The 23786-nt window shown below is 48.6% G+C and overlaps 1 protein-coding gene and 1 long non-coding RNA gene across 2 annotated transcripts in view; one reads left to right on the top strand and one right to left on the bottom strand.

The window, feature by feature from the left end:
- Positions 1-23786, bottom strand: part of ZHX2 (zinc fingers and homeoboxes 2) — a 177166-nt gene that overhangs the window by 130172 nt on the left and 23208 nt on the right. The gene's annotated exons all lie outside the window — the stretch shown is intronic.
- LOC136145118 (uncharacterized) lies at positions 9632-11823 on the top strand. Its single transcript, XR_010658691.1, has 3 exons — positions 9632-9682; positions 10418-10523; positions 10631-11823. It is a non-coding gene; the product is annotated as an uncharacterized lncRNA (long non-coding RNA).

Genomic DNA, 23786 nt, shown 5'->3' with positions numbered 1-23786 from the left:
GGGAAATCCCATGGACAGAAGGGCCTGGTGGGATACAGTCCATGGGGCTGTAAAGAGTCAGACACGACTGACTGACTAACACTTTTTCAAGCATGTTCTGGAAGCTTCCAACACACTTGCGCCTTCCAACACACCTCTGCTCCCCTACCTCGAGTTCTCTTGGCTCAGAGCAGGGCCATAAGTGACCAACCGAGCACCTAGCTCCACCTCACTTAGCTCACTGTCAGATCTGGATACTGTCTACACTGCTTGGCACCTCAGCAGATGGTTCCAGGGCAGATCCAGCCCCTCTCATAAAAAGAGGTTTTGAATGGGCGTAAATCTCAGCTCTCTCTGTAAGCAAGGAAAATGAACTGCCAGCTCTGCTGAAAAACTAGGACAAGGTTCTCTTTAGCAAGTCTCCAGGTACTGTTCAGGCAATCATTGGGTATCACGAGCCCTAAAATATGCCCCCGCCTGGTACAATGTCTCCTGATTAAGCTGGCTGCCAGGCCCTGGGTATTTCAGCCAGGGATGGTGAATTCTAAAACCACACAATTACTAGTAGTTTGGAAAAAACCTTTAGAAACACCATGCCAATCATTTAATTCATTTTCCAAGTCCTTTTTTAATGCAAAATATGCTAATATGTTGTTGGAGTGTCCAGCCGGGAAACCTGCTAGAAACTGGGGGGCCTCTCTTGCTTGGAGGTTAAGTGGAGGGCTGGTGGGAATGGAGTACATTTAGAAGAATGGCCCATTTTCCCTCCGGGGAAGAAAAGAGGCTGATGCCACTGGGCTCAAGTGTTTCTTTGTGCTCGCTTCAGCCGCAGAAGGTGTGATCACTCTCACAACCACAGATTTGGGGCATAATGGGCTGCTTTTCTGCCCAAAGCCCAAGTCCTGCCCCTGGTAAGTAAGACGTGTCCTTGAGAAGTCTACCGGCTCCTCCTGGGGAGCAGGAGACAATGAAGGAGGAAATAAAGAAGGGATGAGAGAGAAATTTATGGCTTGAAGGAATAAATTAATTGAGGCCCGGAGGGGCTGCTGCAGCCTTTGAAAAATGACAGAAGCCAGCAAGACTCCATTTCTCTCACTTTGAGAAGGGAGGAGGATCAATCACAGACCACCGTCTCTAATCTTAGAGGTTTTAGGTGAATCAGCCTGTTTACCAAACATTACACCTATTTTGCCAAAATTCATGGGCTTCTATGCACCTCCTTTTCCATAACTGATTCCATAATATCATTACAAGTTGCTGTTGTTGCTTATTTAGTGGGTACATACTACTGGGTTGTATCTCTGTATACCCAGTGCTGTGTTGGTTTTGGGCTTCCCTGATGGCCAGCGGATAAAAAATCTGCCTGCAATGCAGGAGACACAGGTTCGATCCCTGGGTCGGGGAGATCCCCTGGAGGAGGAAATGGCAACCCATTCCAGTATTCTTGCCTGCAAAAATCCCATGGACAGAGGGGTCTGGCAGGCTACAGTGAGGGTGGGGATGGCACACAGGAGTGTAACGTGGGGATCCAGCCCTTTATACCTAGTGTTAACTGAGCCTCTGCTGTCTTCCAAGGACAAAGCCTTGACTGCAGTTAGAGAAACACACATCCAGGCCCAGAGGAAGTGAGGCCGACATGGCAGCATCTCCCCTATCTGACTGGGAAAGTCAAACGGTCTATCGAGGCTCCAGCCCACAGCTTGCAAACAGGTGCCTGGGACTGGATTTGGCCCTTAGATATATTTTCTTTGACTGTAAACAATGCTTTAAATATTTTGGGAGTACCTCATAAAAATCAAGATTTCCAGGTCTTCCTGAAAAATTCAAAGGGGTTCCCCGACCTCACTGAATCCATATCCTTGCATGGGGACACTCAGTGGGAACTCAGTGGCAAGTGTCCCTTTTAGACTGGGCATGGATGCTCTACTTTGCCAAAGTCACCACCACTCCCTATTACTCACCCCTGGCTAGCCTCCTGCATTCTGTACGCCTGCCTGACCTATGTATGCATTTGGGTTTGCAAGCCTGACTTAGGACATGCCCCTTACTTGCAAATGAGGACTCTGAGGCTCAGAGAGATTAAGACAGGAGACTTAGAGGTTTCTGTTGGAGACCTGGGTCTGTGCTGTTTTTACTATGTTACACTGTGTGTGCCATCAGGGGCAACCTAGGGGTTGTTTTTAGTCATTAAATCACGTCTGACTCTTTGTGACCCAGTGGGATGTAGCACTTCAGGCTCCTCTGTCCATGAGATTTCCTAGGCAAGAATATTGGAGTAGGCTGTCATTTCCTTCTCCAGGGGATCTTACTGACTCAGGAATCGAACCCGTGTCTCCCGAATCTTCTGCACTGGTGGGCAGATTCCTTACTGTAGAATCACCAGGGAAGCCCAACCTGGGGGTATATGATGCATTAAATAAATGAGGACCATCACAACTACTTTGAGGAGCAAATGAATGATGGATGGACCAGCCCAAACCATAGATGCAGGCATGCAGGCTCCATGGTGGACAGCAAGCTAAGGAGGCTTTGCAATGTGAGTGGAATAAGAGCAGGCCTGGGAGAGCTCAGAAAAATAGTTAAGGGTTCCTGGCTGACTTGAGCCCTGGAACACCATTTATTTAGTTTTTGTGGCTTATTAAATTGTGTTTTTATTGTAAAATAGGACATAGAAAAGCATATAACATACAAATTATTTTCAACTGTTCATGATGATTCCCTCCCCCCTTTGGTTCTGTTTTCTTTCAAAAAGCCATCAAAGTTGCTTCAAAATCAGGGTTTTCTGTGCTTTTCAATCTGCACTCCCTGCAGAATAAGAAACCACCCTACTTCTAGGCTGATATGGTGTAGCTGAAATACTAGGGGGTGAGCAGGGAGACCTGGTGTTCAATCCCAACCTGGGTGCACGGGGAAGGCAGTTTGCCCTCTCTGACTGCAGATGGGGAGACAGGACCAGATCTTCACGAGGTGCCACTGTTCGAATGCTCTAGGATTTTGTGAGACCAGGAGTGCTGGGGAGAGCGGAAGGCATCTGCTAGGAGGTCTGGGAAAGGCAGGTCAGTGATCCAATCACTTAGTGGCTCAGGCCAGAACCAGAACTGTCATCGTGGCTACATCAGAACCTCAAACCAGGTGCCAGAATCTGTCCTAAGTCCCTCCAGGTGACAAGATGTTGGTGAAAAGGGAACTTGGAACATGGGCTTCAGATCAGCTGAGTAAGAGTAGTTTGGATGAGGGATGTGACGTGCCCAACGTCTGACTCTGAGTATTAAACACAGCACCCCAGAGGCCTTTCCTGCAGCCTTTATTCCAAGCAAAGGTCAGAGGCCTGGAGATATAAATAGGAAGGTTTCTTGGGCCAGGCCTTTCATTCATGAAAGGGCACACACTTGAACTTTTCACAGTCCCCTAAGACACGTATGCAGCAATCTGAATTTGGGCTTCTAACACCCATAGAATGGGCACTAGTGATAAAGAACTCGCCTGCCAATGCAGGAGAAGTAAGAGACGCTGGTTCGATCCCTAGGTCGGGAAGATCCCCTGGAGGAGGGCACAGAAACACACTCCAGTATTCTTGCCTGCATATTCTTGTCTGGAGAATTTCATGAGCAGAGGAGCCTGGCGGGCTGCAGTTCTTAGGGTCACAAAAAGTCGGACACAACTGAAGCATGCACACCCATAGAATACCCTGAATGAATGTATTTTAGATATAAACCTGCAGTAAGCTTGCAAGACAATTCTATTGCATTGTATTTTAGATGTCAAAAGAGTTAATTTACTAGTTTAATTATTTTACAGATCTACAATATCTATAATCAGCTTGCATTTTTTTCTTCGTATTTTAGCATGTGAGGAGTCTAAAAATGTGGATGTGGCCTGGATCTCTCTTGATCTTGGTGAGGACTGATCCCATGGCAGAACTTGAACACTGGAACCTGGGGTGGGGGGTGCAGCCCCTTCATCACTGAATGGAAATGGGGGTGGGAAGAGTGCAGTAAAATGAACAAGGACCACTTTTGTCTCAGCCAAGGAGACCCACACTCCCTGTGTGCTTTCTCAGTGCCAGGAATGTGCCAAAGCTGGGCACAGAGATGGCCAGGCCCTGTTTGTGAGATAGTCATGGCTTAGCCAGGCAGGCAGACACTGAAGGAGCTATACAGTGATGTGACAAATACTTTGACTGAGAGATGCTATGACCTAATCCTCAGTACCTGTGAATATGTTACCTTACACAGCAAAGGGTCTTTGCAGATGTGATTAAGTTAAGGAAGTTGCCATGGAGAGATTATCCTGGTTTATCTGAATGGGCCCAATATAATCATAAAGGTCCTTAGACGTGAAAGAGGGAGACCTTTCCCGGACCTCCTAGCAGATGCCTTCCGCTCTCCCCAGCACTCCTGGCCTCACAGAATCCTAGAGCATTCGAATAGTGGCACCTCGTGAAGATTGGTCCTGTCTTCCATTTCCATTCCCTGGTTGGCCCAGCAGTTAAAACGTGGGTCAGGGAACTAAGATCCCACATGCTGCAGAGCGGCTAAGCCTGAGCACCACAGTCAGAGAGTCCACATGCAGTAACGCAAGATTCTCGTGATCCAGTGAAGATCCTGAGTGCCACAACTAAGACCAAGAGCAGCCAAATAAGTTAATTAATTTTTTTTAAAAAGTGAAAGAGGAAGGAGGGTCAGGGTCAGGGCAATTCAGCTTGAGAAAGATTCAACTGGCCACTGCTGGCTTTGAAGATGGAGGAAGGGGCCATGAGTCAAGCAATACAGGCAGCTCTAGAATGTGGAAAAGATAAGGAACTGGATTCTCGCTCAGAGTCTCCAGAAGGCAGAGTCCTGCTGACACCTTCACTTTAGCCCAGTGAGACTAATTTCAGACCTCTGACCTCCAGAACTGTCAGATAACAAGCGTGCATGTTGCTTTAAGCGTGCATGTTGCTTAGCCCTGGAAGACTAACGCAGGAGGACAACGCAAGTAAGACAGGAGTCTTGGGGGACCAGTCTTGAATTGGAACCAACTGCCCTCCTGGAACCTCTATTTCTCCCTCCAAAGCACAGGGGCCCTGGGCAGACAGTCGCCATGGTCTCTTCCATTTTTGACACTTGGTGTTTTGATGCATAAAGGGAGTCGCCACCGTACCAGATGGCTGGCAACTGGCTGTGAGTGTTGACAGAAAATAGCATGTCCCGGGAATTCCCTGGTGGTCCAGTGGCTAGGACTCAGCCCTTTCACTGCCAGGGCCCAGGTTCAACCCCTGGTCAGAGAACTAAAGTCCCGCAAGCTGCATGATGCAGCCAAAAAAAGAAAATAGCATGTCCTGGAGCATGTTTGGTGGAATTGAAGTCCTATGGGCTGTGGATGACAGTGAGTCAGAAAAGGGAGCTATTCATGTAGGAAATCACCCTGAGCACTTACTTCCAGGCACTGCTCGAGGCATGGGGGAGTCAGTGGTGAACCAGGACAGGCAAGGTCCCTGCCTCACAGTGCTCAGAGCAGAGGAGTGAGTGAACTAGTGGACAAGCCAGTTTCCATTGGTCATCAGACCACAAAGGAAGTGAGGCCTGGGGATGAGATGGAGTGGGACCAGGAAGCTGGCTACTCTCAGCAGGGCTGGCCTCCCAGGGCCCAATGTGACTTGGTCCTAGGTGATGCGACAAGCTGGGCAATTAAAGAAACGGGGGAAGAAGTAGGAAAAAGTACTGAGCTGGGGCTTCCCTGGAGGTCCAGTGGCTAAGACTTCATGCTCCTAACACAGGGGGCCCAGGTTCAATCCCTGGTAGGGGAACCAGATCCCACGTATTGCAACTCAGGGATTTCGCATGCTGCAACTAAGAAAAAGATCCTATATGCTGCAGCTAAAAGAGATCTTGCATGCTGCAATGATCCCATGCAAAGATCCCATGTGCTGGCGCAGCCAAATAAATAAATAAAAATAAGTATTAAAAAAAATACTGAGCTAAACAGAGTTAAATAGAATTCTACATGAAAGAGCCCTGAGGGTTTGAATACATTAATTGGTCCATGTGTGCACTTGACACATTCTCTTATTGAACCAGGCAGCGTCTGGGGCACGAGCGACGCAGGCCTGAACAAAAACAGGCAAGCAAGAATGGGGAGAGGATTGCTTAGTGCGGGGGAAGACGGACTACACAAAAGTAAACAGACACGTGTAAAATCAGGATGGAAGAGGACTCAGGAACAGAGCAGGTGTGGGTGGAGGTCTGGAAAGACCTCTGGGAGGTGATGCTCTGTGAACTGGGTCCTCACTCGCAGGAGGAATCCATGTGCAGTGCTTCCCAAACTAACATGAGAACAGAACCCTGTGTCATAACGTGTCTTGCAGGACTCCTGCTCCTCAGATGGGCTTTGAGAAACGCTGTCACAGAGAAAGCTGGAGGGTGATGTTGGCACCCGCGCAGGCTCCCAGGACTGAGGTGGTCATGTCAGGATGGAGGCTGTGAATCTCATGAAAACAAAGGAGGACACGTCACCTAGAAGTCCCCCCTCTGAAGGCGTATCAGATGATGGGAGTGACCAGGAGGTCTCTGCTGGACTTCTGGGTTTGGTAATTCTCACAGTCCCTCCTGGGTGGCCCCAGATCCCCTTTGGTGCTGCTGGACGAGAGAGTAATTGAGAGCCCAAGATTAGACAACGAGGCCTCTGTAAGGCATGAGCAGGTGCTGTTTTTCACACGTCCCAGAAAGCAGAGAACGGGGATCCTTTTCCCAGGATGCTGCATCCTAAAGAACATGTATTTGTTTTTACACTGTGTCTGGGTGATGACGAGCCAATGCGCCCATTTCCGGGGATCTTTACCCAAGTCCTCCTTCAGTCCTGATAAAGGAATACATTCTACTCCCCAGGACCAGAAATAAGATCCGAGGTCCAACCGGGGCACATCCTAGCCTCGTGGAAAGGTCATGTCCAGAGGGAGAGACTAACACTGTCTGTCTGCAAAAGAGCTGCAGGGAGCCGCCCTGAGAGTGAACGCCGGCGTCCCCGCGATGTCCTTTCCTGTCTGGAGCAGGCAGGCATCTGGACTTTCTCAGAGCACACATCAGACGCGGTGCATTATGCATTCAAGTCCTGCAGGCAGGAAGCTCCCAGCAGCCGCCATCCTGCCCCGGCTCTGTTCCTGATAAGCTGGGCTCCGGGTCTGCCAGAGGGCTGCTCCGAAAGGCCGCAGCACATGGCCTGACCTAGCAGGTGGAGATGCCACTCACTGTCCACGCTCCCTCGGCGACAGGTCAACGCAGAGACAGGCGGGAGCAGCCCGCCCACGAGAGCTGCTGTCCCTTCCCAGCCTCTGCTTGCCTGAAGCTGTGAGACGAGCAAAGGACCAAGCCTAAGTCTGGTTCCTCTGTGTGGATGCCCTCCTCGCTCCTCGTCACCCAGCCGCCCATCATCTTTTTCATCTCAGCTCAGTGTGAACTTCCTCTGGGAAGCTGTCTAGATTGGATGACGCCGCCATTTGGGGTTCTTACAGCACGTCCTGCCTCTCTGATGAGTACCTGTGATGGCTTCAAATCCCAGGTCTGGCACTGACTGTGCCTTGAACAAATCTCATCACCTCCCGGGGCCTCAGTTACTGAAGAAAGGGTGTTGATGAGATGCTCTCTGTGGTCCTTCCCAGTCCAAGGACCCTGGGATTTCCCTTCTCAACACAAGAGCCATGAGCACAGGATGTACCAACCAGAGGTCCTGGCCTTGGGGCATGACCTTGAAAAAATCCCTTTCCCTCTCTTTCATTTACTCAGCACTAAAATGATCGAGTGACCTGCAATGCTGGTTTCCAAACTTTTTAAGGCATAAAGTCCATTAAAAAAAAATATAAACTGATAACCTAAAACAGGTAAAAATGGGGCTGCTTGGCTTAAAATAGGAGCGAGGGTCTGAGAGGCTCTTTCTGTTTTGGCCTCTGGGGCACCTCTCCCAACAGAGCTGCTGAAGCAGAGCTTCAAAACCACTCCCTTAGATGGTCCCTCCAAATCCAACCCAGGCAAGTTCCGATGTCCACCTACACCCACCTCACGTCTGCTCGGGGCTTATAGTCTGTGGGGTCAGAGATCCTTTGAGAAGCATTCAAAAGATACAAAAGTTCACCTGCTCCTCCTTAATTTTGTGGTTTTCACATGCTTAATTTCAAACATCACTCCATAGAGCACAAGACATGAGGATTATAAAAGCAAGGAGATCAAACCGGTCAATCCAAAAGGAAATCAACCCTGAATCTTCATTGGAAGGATTGATGGTGAAGCTAAAGCTCCAATACGCCAATACTCCAGTACTCTGGCCACCTGATGCAAAGAGCTGACTCACTGGAAAAGACCTTGATGCTGGAAAATACTGAGGGCAGGAGGAGAAGGGAGTGACATCCTTGATTGGATGTCATCATCAACTCAATGGACAGGAGTTTGAGCAAATTCTGGGAGATGGTGAAAGACAGGGAAGCCTGGTGTGCTGCAGTTCATGGGGTCGCAAAGAGTCGGACACAACTGAGTGACTGAACAATAACAACAAAGGTAGGAGAGAAGGACTCTATCGATTAACCCATTTCCAAATCACTGCTAGCGACGCAAAAGCCACAAGTGCTGGAAGGAAGGATATGAGTGAGCATGGCCAGCCTGCCTGCTCACGGAGGACTCACCAACACCAGTGGAGGCGTGCTCGCTCCTAACGTGATTCCAGGCCCCCCATGGTGCCCAGCAGAGCTCCTGTAGGCCCAACCATGGAGTGCCTACCACCGAAGGAGGGGCAGCCAATCAGGAGACCTGGCCCCTAGGAGCACAGAGCCAAAGACACAGAGAAGGACTCTGCAGACCCAGGCCTCCCCTCCTCCTTTAGAATTCACTGAAACATCTCTCCCATCACTCTTCCCCAGGTGTGAAGGACAGGGTGGCTTTCTATAGCCAGGGCCCCACACTCCTTTACTTCTTTATTTTCCAGCACCTTCTAAATTCATCCCCCTCCTCGTGGTGAGCAAAACATGCTGAGGTTCGCAGAGAAGCAGTGAGTGACCCTGCTTCCTTGGCATCAGAGACACACAAAAACCCACTGAGAAACCCTCTGGGAGAAGGCTCAAGGGCTGGGCCTTTGTGGGCACCTGGCCGTAGGTGCTGATTTGGGGGTCAGAATGGCTGACCTTTCAGAACCAGGGAGAAACCATCTATATTTTGAGGCAGCTGATTTTCATTATTATTTTTTAGAGGCGCTAAAACTTCTCTAAAACCACCTCCTGAAGTTAGACCTTCCCTTGGTCTTACCCCAGCGCTTATTCGGTTTATGAAAATGCATTAAATCAGGAGTCATTCTGCTCCCCTCCCTACAAAAAACGTCCCACTCTCTCAGCCCCACCGTCTGGCTGGCGACGCTTCCCTTCATCAACCCCAAGACGGCAGCGGAACCTCCTGCATGATCCGGCATCTCCCCCTCCTCCCCACTCTCCACCCCCAACCTGGTCCTGCTCTGTCCTCTTGAATTGAAACCTTCAGCCCTGCGGTGACAGACAGCAAGTTGGAAGGGGAAGGGAGGCGGTGCTATTTATAATCCGGCGGAGTTCACCCTCAGAACACGGCCATTTTTTTCCAGGCCACCTGCCAGAGCCCACATTCCCCAGGCTCCATATATGGGCCTCCCCACAGGCCCCTGTGGCCACAGCCGCACCTCTGAGGGGACTCAGGCAGCCAGGCGAGCCAGGAAGGTAAGGCCAGATCTGCTTCTCTGGGGCCTGCAAGGAGGCCAGAGCCAGCTGGGGAGCCTGGCCTCCCCACGGCGGGGTGACCTGAGACAGAAGAGGAAAGAGTCAGGAAGCCTGGGGTACCAGCCTGATGGAGCTTGCAGGGCGGCCAGCTTTCCCCCCAAGGCTTGAATAAGAATGGGGAGGGAAAAATGTATTCTCCCTATAAAACATGAGATCACCCCATAGTTTTGCCAAGTGGTTTTCAATTGTTTCCACTGCGATGTGACTGAGGTCCGTGGCGGCCTTGCCAGCCCCCGAGGGCTCCGAAAGCTGGATTTATGGACACCCTTGGATGGGCAGATGGGAGGGGAAGCCCAGGGAAGGGTGCGCAGGCCAAGGCAAGGGAGCAGGGCTTGGCCAAGCTGATATTTTCTGCAGGCTCTCAGCTTTGATTAGCATATATTAAGGATACAGAAAGAGAAAGGTGTCTGGCCTCTCCTGAGCATTTGGACACAAACACCCAACTGCCTTCAGGAAGCCAAGCATGGCAGCGGCAAGAAGGACCTCACCGCTTGAGCTGTCACGCTGGGCTCTTCTCATCTCGCTCCTTTCTGTGCTGATGCTCCTGGGACCAGGCTGGGGCCACAAGCGGGTGGGGCATGGCCCCAGGGAGGAGGAGTCCTGGGAACCCTCCTCTAAGTTCACGTGGGCAATTTTACTTCGATGTCTTAGAAAGCATCTCCAAACCTCCTCCAGAATGGTCTGCAGGGGACACAGCTGTACCAAATCAAGTTCAAGTCCTTCCTCTGAACAGCTTTCTGTGGTCATCTGGCTGTCTCTTCCTTAGGATGGAGAGCATCTGGTATTGTCATGAATGGTTATTGTTAACATGAATGGTTTGGCTTTACTGAGGGCTTATTCAACACCAGCCATTTAACACAGAGCATCTCATTTAACTCTCATTCCCAGGTGGTGCTGGTGGTAAAGAACCCGCCTGCCAATGCTGGAGACAAAGGAGACGTGGGTTCAATCCCTGGGTCGGGAAGATCCCCTGGAGAAGGGAACGGCAACCCACTTCAGTATTCTTGTCTGGAGGATGCCACGGACAGAGGAGCCTGGCGGGCTATAGTCCATAGGGTCACAAAGAGTCAGACAGGACTGAAGTAACTGAGCACACACACATCTTGCTTAACTTCCATAATGACCCTGAAAGAGGATGTTGCTTCGTCAGTTAGGTAACAGGGGAGCAGAGAGGTTAAGCACATGTCCACTCAGGTTGTCCGACTCCTCACTCCCAGCTTCTCCACTGTACAGAGTGGTTCCTATCACTCCTGCCTGCTGTCTTCTCTGTTGCATTTTATCCTTGCAGATGGAGGCCACTGTCTAAACCCCGTCTCCTCTTCTCTCCTCCCAGAGTCAAATGAGACCTGCAGAAAATCTCTGCTCATGTGGTAGTCCTTTGGCCAAGACACCCTTTACCTGTGAGCTCTTTTCACCCTGGGATGGATTCCTGAATCTCTTGACTCCGTGGCCTCTGTCACCCACCCTGAGGGGCCACACAATCCTGCCTCTGCGGAGGTCCCAGTCATCCCTACCGTTCCTCTTTTGCCTGCGACAAATATGGGACTGGCACTTCAGCAGGGGAAAAGCAGCAGCAGGAGTTGATCAATTCCTAAGCAACGAAGATCCTGTTTTCATGCAAACGTCCTCGGCATTAAAACAAAAACAAATTCTTCCCAGGGCGCGTCCTGGATGCCAAGTCTTCTTGCAAGACACATTATGAAGCAAGGTTTTGCGCCTGCGTGAGAGTCTAAGGAGGGGGGGCCTGGGAGGAGAACTGCGTGCCAAGCACTGTCTTGATATGCTTTCCTTTTAAACTTGCAGCCACTCCACGAGCTAGCCACAGTCTGATCTGAATTTGACAGATAAGGAAACAGAGGGAAATGAGGGAATGTGTCCAGGGTCAATCGGCTGGCGAATGGCAGCCCAGCACGTGACCAGGTCTGCCTGAAGCTGTACTGTTTTGGAGAGGGACACAGGTTATCCACTGCGACTGCATTCACCTTACAGGGGGATGACCACGAGCATCTCAGATGACGATGGGCAGAATCTTTTTTTTCCCCTTAGTGTGCTTTTCCCATCACATAAAAAAAAAGTGTGCTTTTCCCATCAAATAAAAAGAAAGGATGGTGCCTGGATACCATTTTTCTTCTTACAGCAAGCCAGTCGTGGATATGAATCTGGATGAAGTGTTAGAACTGACTAAATACTGTTGAGTCTGTGAGGCCTACAGAGTGCTCAGAGCATCCTGACCACTTGGTTCTGGCCACACACGGTTTCGGTTCCTTGCCTCCGAGGCTAACAGTGGATAAACAGAGGATGACTGAGAGAGATGTCACAGACCAAAGCAGGGCCTTTAGATAAATGACAGTAAGTGCCCTTGAGAATCACCGAGGGCTTCCTGGAAAAGGGATTTATTCCAACTCAGAGGTCTCCTAACAGATCGCTGTGACCTGGTCTTACAGGAGCTGGGTGCCCACCAACACCAGCACTACCACAACACTGCCAGGGTCGCTGGGCTTGCCCAAGGGTTACAGCGCCCACAGGGCATCTAGCCTCCAGCTGGCTCCAGCAGCTCTGTCCTTTACGATCACGGACATTCAAAGGCAGCACACATGGATGGGTTCGGGGCAGATGTCACAAGTCCCTTTTGGTAAATGATCATACCACCAGGATTGCAGCTCTCTGGTGCTGCCCAACCATCAGGCACCACCCCCCTCCTGCTGACGCTGTGCCCACAGCTCATGGGCCAGCCGAGACTGCAGCCAACTTCTTTCCTCTTGCCTCTGAAACCCTCTGTGAGCCCCCCTTTCTCACACTGAGGAGGTGATTACCGGCTTCATCACATGCCCAGAAGCAGCCAGGGAGCTGGGACTGGGAGATTACAGACAGCAGCCTTCTTAAGGTAACCTGAAAGGGAAGCCGGGGCAGGGAGAAGCTCCATCCCGGTGCTACCACAGCAATGGGGACCAAGCAGGCGAAGGTCTGGTGCTGGGAACAGTGCGTAGGCAAGTCTGGCAAGAGAAAAGGACCCATAAAGGGGCTCTGTGGAAGATAAAAGTGACAAGAACCATGTGAGTGGAAAGAGCATGGACTTTGTGTACACAAGACATGGGGTGGCATCCAACACTGACTATCCCTGCATCAGGGGTTGGGAGCACTCCCCAGTATCCACGTTCTCCTTTTCCTACCAGGCAGCAGCTAGACTACATTTCCCAGACTTCCTTGCAGTGACGGGTGGTCATATGACAGTTTTCTGGCCAATGGAATGAGTAGAAGTGATGTGGACCTGGCTCCTAAAAACCTCCCACTTGGGGTTCTGTCTTTTCTCCACACACCCACTGAATGGAGAGAGTTCCCAGGACTAGAGGGAGACAGAGCCACAAAAGGGAAAGAGCCGGGGTCCCTGAATCACGGTGTGGAACACGGCTGGCTGGACATACACACTGATTTGTGGTATGAGCAGAAATAGACTCCTAAGTTGTTACACTATTAAAATTTTGGGGTTGTTAACAGCTGTTAGTTCAATCTGACTAATATAGACTTTCATTTACCACGTAACCTTTGGATGAGTTTCTTAACCTCTTTAAGTTTAGATTTCCTCATCTGCAAAATGAGAATTAAAAAAACCTTCCTAAGAAGGACTGAATTTACATTTGTAAAGTTCCCACAACCAAGGGTGCACCATGACCTTTGCAAGCCCTAGGCACTTTTGCCTCTGCGTGTCCCTTCCTATGTTAAAAAAACTCAAAACCCAAAAAAAATTAGGTTTTAATGTTACATTGATATAAAGACAAATACACTCCAGGCTGGATTAACCATTTTGTTTATTATTATTTATTATTTTAATATTCAATTTAATAAACATTATGTTCATTTTTTCTTCTAATTCTAAGAGAAGTTAAAATGAAACATTTCCTGGGGCCCTAAAAGTATTGTGGGCCCTGGGCACCATGCCTATTGTGCCTAATGAAGAAACGGATCCTTCTTACTACAAAGCCTGGCTCCCGATGCATGCAATAAATGATAACTATTATAGGTATTTAAAAAATAATAATAGGAAGATGGACACATGAAATAGTCACAAATGGTTATGAAACCCTTTTCACACACCTCATTTCCTCCGGTTCTCACATCCTTTGTGTGAGATGGTTTCATCTATATTTTCCAATGAAAAGAAGTGAGGCTCAAGGAGATTAAGTGCTATGCTCAAGAGAGGTAAGAACATCTACCACTCAGTGCTTTCTGCCTGCTGGCTCATGCCAGGCATAATGCTGGACACCTGTCTTACTTTATCACTTTTAATTTTCAAAAGCTTGTGATGAGATGGGGCTTCTGTCATCCCCATATTACAACCAAAAAAAGAAATCAATTTGAGGACAAATGAGTGAGCTGAGAACTGAAGCCACTTCTGGTGCCATGCCTAATGCTCGTTCTACTAGCCGCCTTTCCATCTCTTGAGAACTGTGCCCTGAGCACTGATAAGTGGCCTCGTCTGTGGAGGGTGTCAGCCACCCCAACCCCTCCTTTCACGGCATGGAGAAGGACCTGCTCAGGGCTGACATCCAGACACATCATGCCAGGTTACACTTGAGCTTCCTCATTCTCTACTCAAATGTACTCTTTCAAAGGTCTAATTATAATGACTTCTATTTTCTTGTAAATAATCACATCTGTCATAACTAATTTCACTGATCCAAGGCTCCAAGTTGGCAGCCTTGGAGGTCTGAGCCAATGTGTCAATTATGCCAAGTAGGCTGTAAGCAAAGTTGCACGAAATTGAAGAGAGAGAAAAAAAAAAAAGTAGTCGCAGGCATATAGATGGTGGGGACCAATATGTGCTTTTCTACAACAGTTACATCAACACAAACTCCTAAATGTGGCAATGGTGTCAATCTCTCACAAACCTAAGTTACTAAAACCAACACAGCCAGCCAGATCCCAGGGAATGAAAACGATTTTTTTAATAGGGGCTCAATCCTAGAAACTGGTTTCTCTAAAATTTTTTGAGTCTAAGATGATGCCCCTAGGAATCTGCCATGGCTCTTTGTGCTTGTTTTCAGGAAGAAAGACAGGATGCAAGTCTCTCTCGCGTGAAGTACTCCCATAGCCTTAAGGGCGATGTTTTTTGAGTGCAGTTGTTGAGCCAGCATTGAGTCATAGCTCAAATGTTGTCTCCAGATTTTGCTCCAAGTCTCTCTCCACCTACCTTATCAGTACCATGACTAAGCAAATCATTTCACCTTCCCCAGTTCATCTCAGCTTCCTCAGCCATAAAATGGTGACAACCTATAAACCTCGCAAGGCAGAATGATATAATGACAATGTGTGTCAGTCTGTTGGAAACTGTGAATGAGGCATAAGTGCTAGTCATCATCAACATGATGAACAGAGCAGATATACTGAGTCCTGTTTTCAATCCACCACGATGGTTTCTTTCTCTTCTCAAATGACTCTAAGTAGAAACAGTCATGCTTCAAGTCAAAGCAGGGACGGGAGACGGGACCTACTTGGGACTTCTTTCTTTAGGAAGGATTTGAAAGTCATCTTGAAATTAAGCTCTGAAAGCCCCTGTGTCTGACTTGTCAGTGTGAGCACCATTCTGCTCTCTCTAAGCCCTGGCAAAGCAGCCGTGGAGACAGCCCAGGAGTCAAGAGATTTAAGGCAGCAAAGACCATCCCTAGCTGAGTCCAGGTGCAAGGTTAGACCTGGAGTAAGGCATTGCTTGTGGCCATTGTCATTTAGTTGCTAAGTCATGTCTGACTCTTTTGTGACCCCGTGGACTGTAGCCCACCAGGCTCCTCTGTCCATGGGATTTTTCTGGCAAAAATATTGGAGTGAACAGTATGTATATTACCCAGAGGAATCGGGTGGAGAGGGAGGTGGGAGGGGGGACCCGGGATGGGGAATACGTGTAACTCTATGGCTGATTCATATCAATGTATGACAAAACCCACTGAAAAATAAAAAATTAAAAAAAAAAATATTGGAGTGACTTGCCATTTCCTCCTCCAGGGGATCTGCCTGACCCAGGGATCGAATCTATGTCTCCTGCATTGGCAGGCAGATTCTTTACCACTGAGCCACTAGCAAAGCACTAAGGTACTGCGTACCCACCAGCAAGTCAGTGGCAGGAACGTGAGAATCGCAAAGGATAAGGAAGCAAGACGATCCATTTGGCAAGAAAGAGGTCAATCTTAAGCCTCCTGTTTCCCCTTTTGGATTGTCTCTGATGTGTTAGTTTGTGGACGTCCCACTTTACATACAACACTGCAGGCTGAGCCCGATTCTACAGTGAGGTTTGTGACCCAGGGGAGAAGGGCTGTTATTCGCTCACCAACTGGACCCCACTCTATCAATGCTGTGAAAAGATGTTTCCACACCTCTGCTTCCACTGCTGGTCACTCCTGGACCTGTAGTCCACTGACCCGTTTTCCACCCAGACTCTGAGATGCCTCAGGGCTCCATCCCCTGTTCCCCTGCTGTTCTGTACTAGATTTGACTCCTTCTCCTTGTCCCTTGAGATCTTCTAGGGTACTATCAGCCGACGTGTTAGTACCACTAACATGTGTACTATCACTCCCAGCTTCGCGTTATCTCTGACCACAGAGAAATGATAGTGACAGCTGCCTAGATGCTTGCAAGCTCTCAGGCTTGGGGCCCAGCCCTCTTCAGAGGTATCTGAACCTGTTTAGTCCTCAAAAGAAACCAACAAGGCAGGTGTTACTATCTCCCATTTTACAGACAGGGAAATTGAGGTTTTCAGAAGTGAAGGGTCTTTACGTATTATTGTAAGCTTGTAAGCAGTAGTGTGAATTCAAAAGTCTAGACTGAATGGCTTCTAGAGCAAGCATTTAGGTCTTCATTTAAGCCATAGATAAACATATGGACAGAATGGGAGTGAGTCAGAGACCCCAGGCTCACTCCCAGGAATCTTGGTCCAGGCAATTTCATTCAGGTCCATTGGCACCCTTTGGGGTGGTCATTTAACCTGCAAACTTCTTCAAAGGAACTGTCCAACATTTCTCCAGCATGTTCCCAAGGAGCTCACGAGTGGCATTCTCAAACACCTTAATGACAACCAGAGATGCCTAATTGTGGCTCCCCCCAACACATACCTACTGGCTAAAAAGCCATGAAAAAACCTGAAGTTAATCAGCCTCCGCCTGACCCAGGGAGTCCAGGGAGCTGGATTTCAGTGAGCACCGTTCTGCCTTCTCTGCTGATGCTGTTTAGTCGCCAAGTCAGGTCTGACTCTTTGCAACCCCATGGACTATAGCCCGCCAGGCTCCTCTGTCCACGGGATTTCCCAGGCAAGAATACTGGAGTGGGTTATCATTTCCTTCTGCAGGAGATTTTCCCGACCTAGGGATTGAACACACATCTCTTGCTTAACAGGCAGATTTCTTTACCACTAAGCCACCCGGGAAGCCCCTCTGCCCTTTCTAAGCTCTGGCAAAACAGCCTTGGAAACAGCCCAGGAACCAGGAGACTTAAAGCAGCTAAGATCACACTAGCTGAGTCCAGGTAGAAGCTGAGACCTGGAATAAGACCTTGCCCACCAGCAAGTCAGTGGCAGGGAGGTGAGAGTGGCACAGGCTAAGTGAAGGAAGAGAGTGAAAAAGTCGGCTGAAAGCTCAACATTCAGAAAACTAAGATCACGGCATCCGGTCCCATCACTTCATGGCAAATAGACGGGGAAACAGTGGAAGCAGTGGCTGACTTTATTTTTCTGGGCTCCAAAATCACTGCAGATGGTGGCTGTAGCCATGAAATTAAAAGACGCTTACTCCTTGGAAGGAAAGTTATGACCAACCTAGACAGCATATTAAAAAAGAGACATTACTTTGCCAAACAAAGGTCCATCTAGTCAAAGCTATGGTTTTTCCAGTGGTCATATATGGAGTTGGACTATAAAGAAAGCTGAGCACCGAAGAATTGATGCTTTTGAATTGCGGTGTTGGAGAAGACTCTTGAGAGTCCCTCGGACTGCAAGGAGATCCAACCAGTCCATCCTAAAGGAGATCAGTCCTGGGTGTTCATTGGAAGGACTGATGCTAAAGCTGAAACTCCAATACTTTGGCCACCTGATGTGAAGAACTAACTCATTGGAAAAGACCCTGATGCTGGGAAAGATTTGAGGGCAGGAGGAGAAGGGGACGACAGAGGATGAGATGGTTGGATGGCATCACCGACTCAATGGACATGGGTTTGGGTGGACTCCAGGAGTTGGTGATGGACATGGAGGCCTGGTGTGCTGCAGTTCATGGGGTCGCAAAGAGTCGGACACGACTGAGCGACTGAACTGAACTGAACTGAACTGAACTGAACTGAAGGGAGCGAAACAATCCATTTGGGAAGAAGTCTCAAGCCAGCAGGTTCGCCTTTCCCACTGTAATTCTCAAGCCCTGGCAGCTCTCTGCAGAAATAGCAACCCCCGCCAACCCTTCTTGAAGCATCCAGGCAATACTGACAGAGAGCCATCAGAGGACAGACATCAACAGCCTGCACTTATTAAGCTCTTACTATTTGTCAAGCATTGTGTGTGGTGCTGATTTTCAGGACCTCTTAAAATGCTTTAAAATATATATATATATATATGCAAAGAAATACATGTTCATGGTCAAGAAATCAGATAACTACAGAGGCTGATCATGAAAACCACCAGATTATAATAAAAATTAGCCATCCCGCAAAAGCAAGTCTTTCTGTTTTCCAGTTCTTTTGGTGGTGACTTCTCTGAGTGCAGGGTTTCTCTTAACTTTCCAAAAGACTGATGATGCAGACAGAATTATTACCTCTCTTCACAGATGATGACAGGGTGGGGTAGCCTCCGGTCACACAGCTGGAAAGGGGTGGAGCCCGGAGTCAGACTCACATCTGCCTCCCTCCAGGGTCTGCTCTTAAAACTTGAGGCTCTGTGGCTGATACATCTGGAGCCGAGTGAAGGATGTGGCTCAGGTCATAGGGGCCCAGGATGGCTCCTAAGGTCACTCGTTGCCCAAAATCACATGTGGAGGACACAACCAAATGACATCATGGGATTAGACACATGAGCTGTCTTTCTTCCTGGGAGGTCTGTTTTCAACTCTTCTTTCTAGTCTCTCTGCGCCTGTCCTCCTCCAGCCACTTCAGACATCTGTGCCCTTACTGTTATGATACAACGGCCAGCGTGACATCACAGGGCAAGTCTCTGGGACCTTCATATTCCTCTCCAGGAACCTCACATCTTCCTGTCTCTTATCCTAGAAGATGGTCTGTATAGCATTTATCACCATCTCCACTGGGACAGTGCAAGAAAGAACAGTCCCTTCCAGATTTGAGGTTCATGAAGAAATAGCTCTCTTTGGTTTCATGCAGTTGCAGTGAAAAGTGTGGCAACATGGACAATATCTGTTGATAATATAGCTACTGGTTAAGAGCACCAACCCAGATTAGTCAGGTTCCAATCTCAGTAACAGCACTTGCTCACTAGCTTTGGAAACCTGGCAAGTTATTCCCTTCTCTGTAGCTGATTCTTCAACTGTAAACTGGGAAGGAGTGTGGTGAGAATGATGGATTATGAATAATGAATGACAAGGGTTAGCAGATGAGAGCTTTGAACTCTACTGACCAGAACCAGGGCTCCAGACATACTATTATTATTTATCAGTACTGTTGTTGTTGATGAGGACCTTGCAGTTTACCCAAGGTGTCAGTACACATCATGTGGTGTCCTCGTATCTAAGAGGAGTAAGGGCAGAAATGATCATATCTCTTAAAAGTATAATTATTACTCAGGGAACTCAAGCCGGGCCTCTGTGACAACCGAGAGGGGTGAGATGGGGTGGGAGGTGGGAGGAAGGCTCAGGAGGGAGGGGACATATGTATACCTGAGGCTGATCCATGTTGATACATGGCAGAAACCAACACAATATTGTAAATATCCTTCAATAAAAAATAAGTAAACTAAAAAAAAGTATAATTATTAGTCCCATTTTATAGATGAGTAAGTAGAAAAAAAAAGTAAGTGACCTGCCCAAGGGTACAGGATGGCTCGGAGTCAGAAGCAGTCATGAAGACTCATTTAAACGTTTCTGCTAAGGCTGCGTACCTTTGGGTTAAATCACTGTACCTCTCTGAGCCTCCTTTGTAAAATAAGAGCTGAAGCCAAGGCCTCTCCACCACTCTCTAACAGAGAAGCGATCAGCACTGCAGTTGAAAGGTCTCCCTAGTTCCCAGCGTCAGACTCTGGACTTGAATTAGGGGTCTTCCACTTACTACCTGGATGACTTTGGGCAAACTGTCTAACCTCCTTGGTCCTCAGCTTCCTCATCTGCAAAATGGGGCTAATAACAGAATCCACTGTAGAAGGTAGTCATGGGAATTGCATGAGAAAACCCTGCTAACATCTCAGGAAAAGACCTGGCCTGTGGAAGCACATGGTGAGTGTCAGCTGTTGTTCCTAAGCTTCGGGTGGCCAGCCTGGCCTCCTACACCCTATCAACGCTACACCGTGTGCATTAGCACCACGCCCTTGCTCCTGACTGTGAGGTGCCCACTGGGCAGGGCATCACCTGTGGTTTCCAGGTGGCCGCAGGCAAGAGTGTTAAACTCTCAACCTAAATCCAAAAGCCACCTCCAAGTGCCTAACATTTCAACTCGAATGGAAAAATCTACTTTTCTGTTTCTGCCTATAAAACACTGATGGTGGTGTTTTGCTTTCCTTCCCATACAGTCTGAAAATCCTGAATAAATGTCAAAAAGTATTCGCTGAGTCAATAGTTTAAAACTCTTGGGCGTGAACCATCTCCTACCTTACCAGAAGCGTAAAGGGATGTGGTGCTAAGTCTCTTTGTTCATGTCTGACTCTCTGCTATCCTATGGACGGTGGCCCGCCAGGCTCCTCTGTCCATGGGGATTCTCCAGGCAAGAATACTGGGTTGCCATGCCTTCCTCCAGGGGATCTCCCAACCCAGGGATCAAACCCACATCTCTTACATTTGCATTGGCAGGCGGGTTCTTTACCACTAGCGCCACCTGGGAAGCCCTGCAAAGGGATAATATTTTCAATTATACTACTCAATAGAAATGCTATTTAGGGCCACACTCCTATTATTTGTAGTTAGCAGGACAGTGGTTCATTTATTCCACTGGAAAATATCTGAGCCCCCCAGGGGCCAGGCACAGCCCCACACTTTGATGATCCAACAACAATGACGACAATAATAGTGGTAGCACTAGCAATAGCACTCCCACTTACCATTCACCTATTGTGTTGGATCACCTCCCTTTCCCCTGCAGATCCACTTTCCTCCCTTCTTCACCCTGCTCTGTGACCCCCGTGGACTGTTTCAGTGGGGTCCTTAACCACTATGTCCAGGTGAGTGGGGTCCCATTGTGGGATCCAGAAAAAAAAAAAAAAGAATTCATGCCTCAGTTTTCCCATCTGCCAAATGGGTCAAATAGTAACATTCACCCCATGAATGTGGCTGAAATGAATTAACATGTTTAGAACAGTGCTGGCCATAGTAAATGTTAGTTCTTACTAATCCTTATTATCTGGAGTAAGAACTAACAGGGCCATTCTGCTCCAGCTACCCTACTCTTGAGTTCCAGAGGCCTCCTGCCCCATCAGGTATAGGGGAGGCAGGGCTCTCAGCTGCTGCTAGCCCAGGGCTTCCCCATGTCTTGTTGGCCCTGCATAAGCCTGTCCACTTGCCTGTCAATCACCATTCATTAACTCCTCTTACCTCCCCATTACCTGCTGGGACCCTAACTCAGACACTTGTACATACTGTGTTTTTTGTTTTTTCAGTTTTTCAAGAATTTTCTCTAATGCTTATAAACACCTCCCTGCCTCCCGCTACCCTTCAATGAAAGAAGCATTATTGTGCCCATTTCCTATCCATAAGGATAGGAAAACTGAGGCTTAAAGTCCAATCCAAGCCTCACAGTTAGGAAGTAGTTAAGCTGAGTTTCAACGTCAGGCTGAGTTTTCATGCCCAGGCCTGGCTTTAATGCCCAGTGTTAATGACACATGCATCCCTGACTTCCCCAAAGTTTACAGAGAAAAGGTGATGACAGTATTGCAGCGATGACTACTCTGATAGGAATAAGAACAGTGATCCTGACAAAGGGCCTGGGATTGGAGTTAGTCAGAGAGGGCTTCCCAGAGGAGGTGATATTAACCTGAGTCTTAAAGAGGTGGGGGGTGGGGATTATTCCCAAGGGAGAACTGGAAGCCCTAAGGGTTCAGAGGGAGGACAGTCAGAGAGGAGGAGCTTTATCAGGAGCTACAAGCAGTTCCAAAGCCCTGAAGCACAGAACTTGAGGGGGAGGTGAAGAAAGAGAGGGGTCTTTGTCCTGACGAGGAGGAGGTGTGACCCCTGAGCTGAGGACCTGGGACCTGAGACATTTTGGTGCTGATGCTTGGACAGGAAGTGCTCTGGTCATCTGTCCATGATGGCCAGCTCCATCAGAACAGAATGTCTTTCTATGTCAAACCTAGCCTGGAGCTCTGCATACAATATTATTATTTTATAGCACTCTTATGAGCACTCTTATATGTGTGTGTGCATCATCACTCAGTTGTGTCTGACTCTTTGTGACCCCACGGACTGTAGCCGGCCAGACTCCTCTGTTCATGGGACTCTCTAGCAAGAATACTGGAGTGGGTTGCCATGCCCTTCTCCAGGGAATCTTCCCAACCCAGGGATCAAAGCCGGGTCTCTTGCACTGCAGGCATTGTTTACTGCCTGAGCCACCAGGGAAGCCCCTGCATTCAACAGGTGCTCCGTACGTGAGACTGAGAACTAAAATAAGAGAAAGAGAGTGGAGAGCTGTTCCTTTGAGCAGATGCTGCCCACACCCCGCCCACGTCCCCCTGTTCTTCCCGCTCGAGTGCACCGCAGCCTTCCTTCCAACTGCTGACACCTGGGTTTCCTTGCTTGGAGTCTCTCTCTGGTTCCAGGCCCCCTTTGCTTCCTGATGGGCAGGCCTGAAGCACAGAAGAATTGGCTCCTTGGGGAGCACCCCACAGCCATGGCTAATGGAAGCTGGTGAGTAAACACTGCACAGGTCTCAGCCATCAGGTGACCAGAGGTCGCCATGGGATGAAGTCCCAGGTGCTCTCAGTGGTAACTTTCTTGAAAATGCTCCAGGTCCCTTCACTTCTCAAATAAACATCATACATCTAGATTTTTGTCCTGGGGCGGGGGGTGCTTCTGGGAAACCCAGAAGAAGACAGGCCAATTCTTGGTTTCACAGAATGAGAGTACAGAATAAAAGGATTTCAGGGGTAACCTTTCAGGGGCAGGAAACAGTCAGTAGGTGGTTAATGGCAGACACAGGATTGATCTTACGCGCAGGCTGTGTGTGCAAGAGAATTCAGGATCCTTTGTTCGAGCCTCAGCTCTGGATGCAGCGTCATGTGCTGGAAAGAATGTGGGCTTTCGAGAGAGGCACACCTCAGTTAGAGTCCAGGCTGGGCCACATGCAGGCAGGTGGCCCCTATCGGAAGTTATGCAGTGCCTCAGTTTGTTCATCTGCGAAATGGGGCCACACTTACTGTGCAAGGTTGTGATGATGTTCAAGTGTGAAATATAAGTAAGACAACTCATGGAGAGAAACTAGGTTCCTCCCTAGAGTCTTTTAAGGAACTGCTTACTCTGTGTTTTAACTGCCGTTTACATACCTCCAGTCTAGCAGTGAAACGGGCAACCCCGTGTCTTTGCATTTTCGTGCCTCCCAGGGGACTGAAGGTGCCTAAAAGATGGGGGTCACGTTTTGCTCAACTTTGCATCTCCTGTATATTTAGCACCACACCTGGCACAGAGCAAGCACTTCAGGAATGTTTGTTGAACATTTATTTTTATTTGAAGGATAACTGCTTTATAGTATTGTGTTGGCTTCTACCAAACATCAGTATGAATCAGCCGTAGGTTTACCCATGTCCCCTCCCACCTGAACATCCCTCCCACCTCCCTCCTCCCATTCCACCCCTCTAGGTTGTTACTGAGCCCCAGTTTGGGTTCCCTGAGTCATATAGCAAATTCCTATTGGCTATTTATTTTACATATGGTAA

The sequence above is a fragment of the Muntiacus reevesi genome, chromosome 12 (assembly GCF_963930625.1).
Source record: "Muntiacus reevesi chromosome 12, mMunRee1.1, whole genome shotgun sequence".
NCBI classification, from domain to species: domain Eukaryota; kingdom Metazoa; phylum Chordata; class Mammalia; order Artiodactyla; family Cervidae; genus Muntiacus; species Muntiacus reevesi.
The sequence above is the reverse complement of the archived record's forward strand: the minus strand, read 5'-3'. Positions and strand labels throughout refer to the sequence as shown.